At 34.2% G+C, this 11,530-nt stretch overlaps 1 long non-coding RNA gene across 1 annotated transcript; it reads left to right on the top strand.

The window, feature by feature from the left end:
- Positions 1–3,106: 3,106 nt before the first annotated feature.
- Positions 3,107–11,312, top strand: LOC121366697. The gene is made up of 2 exons (XR_005957204.1): positions 3,107–3,273; positions 11,208–11,312. It is a non-coding gene; the product is annotated as an uncharacterized LOC121366697 (long non-coding RNA).
- Positions 11,313–11,530: the final 218 nt, after the last annotated feature.

Here is an 11,530-nt window from a genome sequence, read left to right as displayed (position 1 = left end):
TGTTCCAATGGCCTATTTTATCTGTTCCTTCCTTCTTCCTCCCATCTTTTTCCCACATTAGCCACAAACTCCAGAAAATGCGATTAGTTTTTACACCGGACTGCCGTGTGCACACACGTATGACGTCAGCATCGACATGGTTGCATTAATTTAATACACCACATGACACGCGTTTGAAATATATTCATTTAAATCAATATTGTTATGCTTATGACTTGAGGGTAGGGTGGTGGAGGGACGTAGCTCAGTGGTAAAGCCTTCGCTTGATGCGCGGTCAGTCTAGGAATCGATCCCTGTCGGTAGGTCCATTGGGCCATTTCTCGTTGAGTCAGTGCATGAGGACTGTTATGTCAAAGTCCGTGGTATGTGCTATCCTGTCTATAAAAAATCCCTTGCTGCTAATGGAAAAATGTAGCGGGTTTCATGTCTAAAAGTCAGAATTACCAAATGTTTGACATCCAATAGCTGATGATTAATAAATCAATGTGCTCTAGTGGTGTCGTTAAACAAAACAAAAGGAAAAAGAACGAATCAAAACACTTTTTAACGTTAAAATGACAGAACATCATATTTAACGCCACCCCAAAAAGTGACTTAGATCACATATCGTCACCTAGAAAAGAAAAGTATTTTTATTTAATTACACCCCAGCACATTTTACATATACGACATAATAGTATACGACTATTACATATTGACACTTGATTTGGATAAACGACCCAGGAAAGACTTGCAAAAAACCCACAAGGGGCGGGATTTAGCTCAGTCGGTCGACCGCTTGGTTCGCAGGATCGAACCACCTCGGAGGATCCATTCAACTGATTGGGTTTCTTTTTTCTTTTTTTCATTCCAACCAGTGCATCACAAATGGTCAAAGGCCGTGGTATGTGCTTTCCTGTCTGTGGGAAAGTGCATATAAAAGGTCGCTTGCTGCTAATGGTTAAATGTAGCGGGTTTCCTCTGACGACTACGAGTCAGAATTACCAAATGTTTGACATCCAATAGCCGATGATTAATTAATCAATATGCTCTAGTGGTGTCGTCAAACAAAACAAATGTGTTTAAGACTGACCAAGCCAAAAATACCTCACCTCTACAACCACCCCACTCCACCACACCAGACCTTCTTTTTTGACGGGCGCGAGCGCCATCACGCCCGTGAACCCCCGTCAACTCAATCTGACGGGTGCGAAATAACGCGCCCCTAAATTGAACAAATCACGCTTGTGTTGTTTGTTTTTTAACTCCGCCATTTTAACTGTTTATTGAATCCAATCCACAACGCCACAGATCTTTCCATTCTGTTCACAATGAACTTCCTAGAATACTTTTTACATATTGAAACACGATTGGTTGCTTATCTTTACACTGAGCCAATCAACTAGGAGTTCACTTCTTATTAAGATCTCGTCGGTTTTGTTTGTTTAATTTCGTACAAAGCAGGTAATGATCGCGAAATGTATTTATACTGTCGTCGTTTTGATCACGTACAGGAAAAATAATAGGTGCGTTGTCCAATATATATAATGTTTAATGTATAATGTATAATGTTTATACATGTTGATATCACAGTAAACGCGTACACAAACAAAAACGTAATTTAGTAAAGCAGGTTTTGTTTTCGTTAATAACATAGCGATGTACTCGTAGACATTTCTACTTTCTGTTTCACGATACTGCCACGTGATTTAAAGCAAAGTACATTGCCCTTGATTTCTACTACATGTGATCGGTTGATGGGACCCTGAAACAAACATACACCGATTTAATTTCAAGTCAGTAATTCGAATTTACCGAGTGTAAAGCATGTATATTTTAAAATTAAATTTACATTAGAGTTTTTTTTTTTTTTTTTTTTTTTTTTTTTTTATGGGTTGCTATGATTCGAGTTAGTAGTATAATAAATGACGTGTTAACTACAGTACACCGATAATTAAAGTTAATCCTGTTTTTAAAAATATATATTTATAAAAATTTTAGTAAGATTTATCTGGGTAGAAAACAATAGATGTTGACATTATCTCTGTTATGACATTATTATTATTATCATTTTTAAGTAAAGAATTTGAAGGTACATGACGTATATTATGATATCATGATAAATGTGATAACCCTGTGCCATGTGGTTGTTACACTTTTAATTTCGTTTTAGTTTAAATGATTTACAAATAGGCTACTAACATTATTTTTGTGAGTGTTTTATTAGATATTTTACAGTTAGAATTCTTAATAACAATACCATAGTTGTTACAATGCCAATTCACATTCAGTTCACAGGTTTGTGTCCATGGAAAAATCATATCATTCTGTGATGAAGATTAAAATTATTGTACTTGTTTTAAATAAAACAGAATAAACACAAACAAAGTTTCAATTCTTTATTCATAAATAGTCAACAGATTATCATGATTCAGAATTTTAATGCAACATAATATGCATATAATATATAAAAGATCGATAAATGTTGTGTTCATGGTGTTTCTTTTTCTTTTTGTAAATGGTCTGGCACCCTTTATTTTTAGGAGTCCGTCTAAATTGCTCCAATCACCTTCAACTTCGGATGAGCAGTCTAATTTTTTGTTTGGCCTCTAATTGACTCCAGACATGGTTATTCTCAACTTACTAAATTTTTTCCAAATTCCGCCCACCTCAAACTTCCCCCCCCCCCCACTCCTGTCCCGGAATTGGTCACTGGCGAAGTCAGAAGCTAAGTCCGGGGTGGGCGTGCCTGAACCTCTGTGGATATGGGCACGTTAAATGAGTTCCCATTCCCATAATTGTTATTTATAGATGAAATGTCACCTGGACATGCAATGCTGTTAGATCTACTGGTAGACCCAGTGGAGCTAATTTTAATCAGATTAACACAAAACCAAAGCCTACCACAGTTATAGAAAACAAACGTTTTATATAAGTATTTGTGTACTATATTACAAAACGTCAATATTGTATTCTGGTATTATGTCTGTTATGTAGGTTGCCATAAATAGTTGTGTTTCTTGTAAACGTGCATTGAATATCTTGATCAATGAATATCGATCTAACATGTGGATGTAACACCAGCCAGTTGGAGCTCATATCCACCAATCAAAACCTTACTTGCAGAATCCTTTAAATCACTGGCAGGATTCTGCAAGTAAGGTTTTGATTGCTGGACATGAGCTCCAACTGGCTGGTGTTAGATCCACACGTAATAGTGGAGCTAATTTTAATTAGATTGCAAAGCTTTGGGGTTTGCGTATCGTTTCTGAATCGGTAGCCAGATACTTTGAGGTAGGTGTTGTAGTACTGATATTTATGGATCATTGTTTGGTTGATATATTGCATGTAGTGTTTTATACACAAACGTTAACATGGTCGCCTATGGGATTTTAATATGTATAAATCAACCTACAATTATCTCTGACGGCAGAGAGCGATCATAACTGTTCAAATATCTAACGGCAGAGTAAAGCTGTATCCCAACCGATAGATAAGACTATAAAAGAAGTCGCATGCGTGCGGTTAGGATACGGCAACTGAAATCAATGATTTCTAAAATAATCGCACGCGTTGCTCACCTTCGGTTAGGATATAGCTTTAAGCTGTATCCTAACCGGACGTGTGCGATGCGAACGATGCAAGCGACGCGATAATATTTATATCCTAAACAGACGCGACCATAACGACAGTCTTCTTTTTAAAATTGTTATCAACAGTTGAAACTGGCCCAAGATGTCCCAATTGTAAACGTTATGTACCAAAGCGGCCCAAAATGGCTCAACTGTTAACTAATGTTTTGAAGTTTGTTTTGTTTAACGACACCACTAGAGCACATTGATTTATTAATTATCGGCTATTGGATGTCAAACATTTGGTAATTTGTACAATAGTAGGAAGGGATCTTTTATATGCACCATTCCACAGACAGGATAGCAAAAGGAAATACATTTGATATACCAGTCGTGATGTGTGTGTGTATGTGTGTGCGCGCGTGCGTATGTATATTGAATTTGTTAACCTGAATTCAGAAGTTACAGGGCGATCACCCTATAAACAAAACGTAAATGCAGTTTGTTCTGTCGGATCCCATTCCCTTTTAAAAGTAAAATCTGCATGATGGTTTTTCAATCTGTATTTCTTTTTTTCTAATTTGTTATGGTTTGCTTTTTGGTTTTATTGGAAGGGTAATCCGCTGGGTTCCAGTTCATTTGTTTTCTTTGCAAAACTAACTTTAGACATTAAAAACAGTGCTTCTAGGATACATAACAACATTTTATTTCGTCGAAATGTTTCTTCTTTGACTACAAAAACCCTGTTAATTATAACACACATACAACCACCACACCACACAATACAACACACAATACAATATAACACAACACAATAAAAATAAATGCTATCTTTATTGGGTAAATGTTGCCAGAAAAACCCTAAAATATACAGAAACTAGTTATACCTACAGAGATGAAGCAGGATGATAATATTATTGCAGTTAAAACGTCTAGCCACCGGTTAAAATATAAAATGTAAAAGTATTATATTCAATTTGACAAAGTACACCCACACGCCACACATATCAACATTTGATTCGTAATAAAATAGTACACACACACACACACAGACACACACACACACACACACACACACACACACACACACACACACACACACACACATTTATTTATTTATATTTACGTAACAATAATTATACAACGGATAATATTAGAGATAGACTCCAGCTGTTTGGACGTAGGCAGATGATATGTTGGTGGCTGTCGGGTTTTTTTTTTTATCTCTCTATTATTAACTGTTAATCGGTGGCCTAGTGGTTAACGTTGCGGGCATTTGTCATGCGAATCGATAAAGTAAGTTCGAATCGTGCAAATTGCCTGTTTTTTTTAATATTTAGTTTAGATTCAAGACATTGAGTTGTTTAGGTTGATCTTGTTTCATTTCCATGTATGTGAAGTGTGTATCTTGTGTATTTGACAGACGGAAAAAGCAAGACATTAATACAAAGATTCACCCAGACAAACACATACAATCAACACAGACAGGAACATGTGATATTGCTCAAATATCTTCAAGACAAAATACATCATTAAAAATAGTCAAACTATAAAAGAAGACAAATTATGTCAGGAAGATCTTTTTGTCATGGCCATCTGTGACAGAAAGAGAAAAAATACATCATTAAAAATAGTCAAACTACAAAAGAAGACAAATTATATCAGGAAGATCTTTTTGTCATGACCATCTGTGATAGAAATTCTTGCGATAGGACCCACTGATATAACCATCATATTTAAGCACTATTATATTAAATGTCTCCTTAACGAACTTGAGGTTGATAATTCGAGTAGTGCTACATATAAGACCACTATGTTATCTGAAGAAGAAATATGCTAAACACACGAATCTGTCCTTCGTACATTTGGCTTGAGCTTAAAATCTGAAGATATGTCCATTCCTCTTATATATTAGATTCCAATACGTCATAAGAATTCATACAGGGAAAGATACATCGCAGTGTCTACCAAATACTTGTCTCAAAGATTGACCATTAATCTGACCACTATTAAGGATAGCCTTTTCAGGTATTGCCAAAAGTAGTATTAATCGCATGTGGATTCTCGAGAGTTCCAAAGATGTACTTGAAATCATTCACTCTCAATCCAGATCAAGTTCACTAATATTAAATCATTTGATTTTTCAACATTATACACAACAGTCACCCATGACAACCTCAAGGAAAAACGCCATTCCGTAATCAGCGAAAAATGTGTTACCAAGAACGATGAATGCAGACACATGTCCATTCCAATCTTCTATGGATCTGGACAATTCGTAAAGACCGAGAATGAATCCAGACTACAGTATACTAAGGCAGACATATAACGTATAACTTTACTCTTCGCTATATTGACGATCTTATATCATTCAATAACAGCAGGATTACATATTACCTTCTACTGATCTATTCACGAGAGTTTGAAATAAAAGAATCATCTGAAGGTATTAGATGAGTTTCACATCTCGTTCTATGCATAGAGATTCAAACAGACACAGGTCCCCAAACTAAGTTGTATGAAAAAAGGGATGACTTCAACTTTCTAATAGTCAATTATACCTTTATGTCGAACAATATACCGTCTGCTTCAGCTTTTGGTGCCTACATATAACAACTTCTAAGATACCTTAGAACATGCTCCTTGTATGCAGATATGAAACAATGCCATATCATTCTGATACAGAAGTTGTTACATCAGGCTTAGGATGTCCAGGCACCTCTGAGGGCATCCAATAGGTTTATGGTAGACATTGGAGGCTATATCTACCAATTACGATGCATCACTGACTAAAATTATTGTTGATGTTATTTCATATTTGAACTTGTGCATACTTTTTCATCTCTTAAGTGAAGCTCTGGCACACACATGTACATACATACATATATACATCGTGGTTAGTCTGCAGTTTGCGGGCGATTCGGTGCTACAGCCAGGTCTGCCCACTGTTTCATGCACATAAGCGGGATCGACCGCGTAAATTGTAGGCCCCATGCATGTGGCTGAGTTAAAGAGCATCCTCTTTATGGATGCCTCAATAGCTCAGAGCGCATCGTGGCTAGTTTTGCAATTTGCGGGCGATTCGGTGCCACAGGTTCGAGTCCCAGCAACGGCATGGGACAATTTGTGAGGCCAGAAAGGATTTAATTATCCTATGCGGCAGTGCGTTAATATCTATGTATATAACAGTTAACCTCGACAGCGGGTTTCCTCTCTCAATATATGTGTGGTCCTTAACCATATGTCCGTCGCCATATAACCGTAAATAAAATGTGTTGAGAGTGTTGTTAAATAAAACATTTCCTTCCTTCCGTCATGTCAGAATTACCAATTGTTTGACATCCAATAGCTTTCGCTCGTTAGATACATTTTAAAACAACTCGTTGTGAGATAAATGGTATCTAACGGCCATTCATGTATTATTCTCTATGTCCACTGATACCAATTCAAATGAATATCACGAATTTACTGGCCACATGAAACAATACTTTATGACAACAGGTTCTATTACATATCTCGCCAATGCCAGGCGTGACAATATTTAATACGTTATTTAAAGTTAGACACAATTCGACATACTATTTACCATTTTACTACGTACAGCGCCAACAAAATGAGGCAAGAAGTCTGGAGGTATATTCAAAATTTGATGACGCTTTTCTCACGGGCCTTAATATCGTGCATTTGTATTATACTAAAGGCATATTTATTCATTTAATTCATTTTAACTTGAATTTTGTTCATATATTTAAATAAAGTTCAGGCATGCTGTCCTGGACAGAACAGAACAGAACAGAACTTTATTACACTCAGGCCGTTCCACAACGGCGTTAGGGGAACATACATAATAAATAGTATAAACGTGACAAGATTGTTTACAGGAGGATGAAATAATAACATATGATAATACATAATACATGCATTTACTTGTATATGATATTAATTGATAATAACTGTAACAGTAGTAGTAGTAATAATAATAATAATAATAATAATAATGGTGGTAGCAGTAATGGTAGTCGTAGTAGTATAATAGTAGTAGTAGTAGTAGCAGTAGTAGTAGTAATAGTAATGGTAGTACATGGTACAGTAATAATAATAATAATAATAATAATAATAATAATAATAATAATAATATAGCTAGGAAACAGTTTTGATTGTGACATGAGTTATTCAGTTACCAGAACGTTTAAAAACCTGGCAAATTACATTTATAAACTTCTTTAATACACTTATTTTCTTACTGCTCATTAGTTCTTTGAATTTGTAGGTGCTTGGTCTAGTATAATAATAGAGATGTAAAAATCTTACTCGGGAATTATGAAAAAATATACATACAAATAAATAATGGAATTCATCACCAATGTCACTTTCATCACATAAAGTACACAATCTGTCTTCAAATAATATGTTAATCCACCTTCCAGTTTCGACAGGTAAATAGTGATTTGACGTTCTAAATTTTATAATTAATCTCCACAACCTTTCGGAAATTATATTTAAATATTTTTCAAAAATGACTTCTTCTTTAAAAAGTTGAAAACCTTAAAACCAGTTATAACAGATATATTTGTTATACTAATTATTACATGAAAGGTAAGCTATCATACCAGTTATAACATATATATTTATTACACTAATTAAACACGAAATGTAAGCTATCAGAGTAAACTGCACCACCTGTAGTGTTGAGCTACTGACTGAATTAATAATCAACCGTTAAGATAAGTTAATACGTTTAATGATTTTTAATACACAGTAATTTAACGAAACAAAATAAATACAGGGCCAGTAACTATATTCGGCATTTTTCTGTAAAAGTTTTCACTCGTTCTAAAATGTCTACGTTTTGACATGTTCTAAAACAAAATTATGTTCTTCAACTTAATGATTTAAACAGCAATTTAGAGAGAAAAAATGACAAATATATTTACAATCAACGTGTAATGATTCCTAGCAGAATGCGCATTTTCGTAGGTTTTACAAAAATGCACACAAATCTCATTGTGTGTAAGATGTTTGCATGCAACATGGGTCAGATGTTACTAAAACAATGTTTAGAAGTTATATGTGATTAAAACTTACTAAAATAATATGACATTAGCAAATAATTACCACAATTCTACTGTCCATGCAAGTAATACTACTAAAGGTACCTGTGTTGAAACCAAAATCTGTTGATTGATATACTTTAAATTGCACATATATACACTGGAATTGGCCACAAGAGGACCTCTTTTTTCACAATACCAACTTTTATAATGCATGTCACCCCATAAAATGTGTAAAAGCAGTGCCCTCTATCTCCACTCCACCCCCAATAAACAATCTTGGCGACCCTAATATATATATATATATATATATATATATATATATATATATATATATATATATATATATATATGGCTAGTGAATTGTTAAAATCACCTATTCCATGTTCCATGTTTTTTTAAATACTCAAACGCTAGGCGTTTGGTGCTTGTGGATAGTTGTGTATCAAGTTTTAACTGTTATTTTTGTTCCCCTAAGAATGACGCAGGTGGGAAGGTGTGTGTGTCCCGTGACCGTGACTATGTGGATCTACAAAACAAAGCCCGTGTCTTTCCGCAACGTTAATTTTCAATCCAGACCCTGGCAACCTGATCTGGGAGCTGTTTAAACCATAGTTATCATATGTCCTCTCTGTGAGGTATTTCAACACTTGGTCTGTAAAATACAAAAGGAAAACTGTTACCGTCATAGTGGCTGCTCCAACAAAACAGCGAGAATGTATCATTTATATGCATTTCTCCCATTGGCCAGGTGTAAAACATATCTAAATACAGTTTAATGCATTCGTCATCAGCACTGATCTAGTGGGTGATTAAGTATAATGTTTGTCTAATGCGCTCGTATAATGATATACATGTACACACACACATTTTATTTAAACACACTATAGCAGTAACCACATTGTTATAATGACCAGAGATATCTCATCATTGGAACATCTGGAATGCTACAATTATTTCAATTAATGTAGTAATATTTAGATATTTTAGCCAAGAAAATATGAATGTGCATACATTTCAACTACTACAATGAACAATATTTATTATTAGTATGCATATTTATTTTATGCCATTTATGCCAGTTATAATATGAACTACCATGAACGGACTCCGATTTAAAGAAAAATACTTGACCTGTATCTACTAATTCATGTTCAACTATATGTCAAATATTATATAATGTCTATAAAATATACAATGACTAGAAAAGTTACAATCATGTGATGATGCCTTTGAAATAATATAAACTAATTTCCCTCTATGCTAAGTAAATTAAAATATTTTATTGCGTATGGTCATAAAACATTTATCATCTTTGGGCCGGCATCCTTTTTACAATAAACAATTCCCAGGCATTTTCATTTTAAATTGCAACTTAAATTTATTTTTTATATAATACTGTAAATCATGTAATTAATACGTCATGATATTATTGCGTCCGTACATTAGTGAACAAAAATGCGTATTTTTATTAATGCGTCGGGCAAAAGTCCACATCACATAAAAACCACAGTTGTGTTGTTATTATATTGTTTGGGCTTCATCTTTCATGTTAAAAGAAGTCAGTAGTTGTTTTCACAGCTACTACATAATCTGAAGCTAATCGCATGGTGGGTCGACCAGGAAGCCCTAATTACTTAAAGTAGTGTAATTAGTATAACTACACTTATTGTTAAGGGTATGCCTCGCACTTTTGTGTGGTGATTGCTTCTAATTAATCCACCAGTAGGAATAAAAGGTAAACGGGTCACTATTACATGGCACAATATTTCACGCGAACGCAGACGTATTATTCTAACAAATGTTTTAGACTGATTTTATACACTTGATGCGCAGCACAGAAATAGACGTTAACAAATGCGATATATTGCAACAGTGACAACTTGCGACCAGTCTAACTTAAATGTCATGTATAGAGTCGAGCCAAATGGTTTGAAGAAATATGCACGGATTGTTGATTGCGGTTATATAATTTTCTACTGTTTCATTTTTAAAGGAATATATTTAGTAATAAAATTTGTTGATTATAATTTTACAAATGTTCAAAACTGTTTAAATGTATACAGTAATCCAGAAGTGTAAGAAAATTTGAAAAATACTCACATTGCAAAATGAGCTTTTTAAAAACAAAACATTTGGAACATCACTGTATTATATAACCGATATGATATTCCAGGAAAGTGAAAATAGAATGGCAACATCGAAACGAAAGAAAGATTCTTGAAGTATTCACAAAAAGACATTTAACAAAAATTTGTTTTTGTATTTTGTTTCATCTTTATATTATAAACGTTTTATTTTATTTAGAAGTATTATAGTAAAATCCTGCACATTTTTTGTATTGCGAATGAGACTAAACAAAATGCGTCAAATAAATGATTGGTTTGAATGAGACATTGTGAAATGATAGTACACCTTCCCATGATGCTGACAAGGTGATTAACTAATGTTTGTATAATTCACCATATAATGGGTTCTGGCACTAACCCCTCGATATATTTATATACTGTTTGTCGAGTATATTGGCCTGATTAAACATAGCTTCAACAGAGTATTGAGTATGCTTACACGCTTTCTTGTTCCCGATAAATATGTTCTTTTAAAGCTCATCCGTCATTCAAGAATGGAGAAGTTGCAGCTTCAAAGGTACATTCCACCCTCCTGGGCTGAGAACCTGAAAAATATACCGAAATACAAGATTAATGTAAGTGTATGTTTATAAAGCTCTGCGAAGCTCTAGTGACCTTTGACCCTGCACTGTGTAAGACTAGAGTTAAAGGGTATTAGTATTATCTATTATATATTTATATATTTATTTTTTAATTATTACTAATAACGCTATTTCACTGTTTTCAAGTTTTGCGTTATAAAGAAAACAGTTATTTGTTTTGTTTAACGACACCACTGGAGCACATTGATTTATTAATC

This window comes from Gigantopelta aegis, unplaced genomic scaffold (genome assembly GCF_016097555.1).
Source record: "Gigantopelta aegis isolate Gae_Host unplaced genomic scaffold, Gae_host_genome ctg6704_pilon_pilon, whole genome shotgun sequence".
In the NCBI taxonomy this organism is placed as follows: Eukaryota; Metazoa; Mollusca; class Gastropoda; order Neomphalida; family Peltospiridae; genus Gigantopelta; species Gigantopelta aegis.
This window is presented reverse-complemented; position numbering and strand designations above follow the sequence as displayed.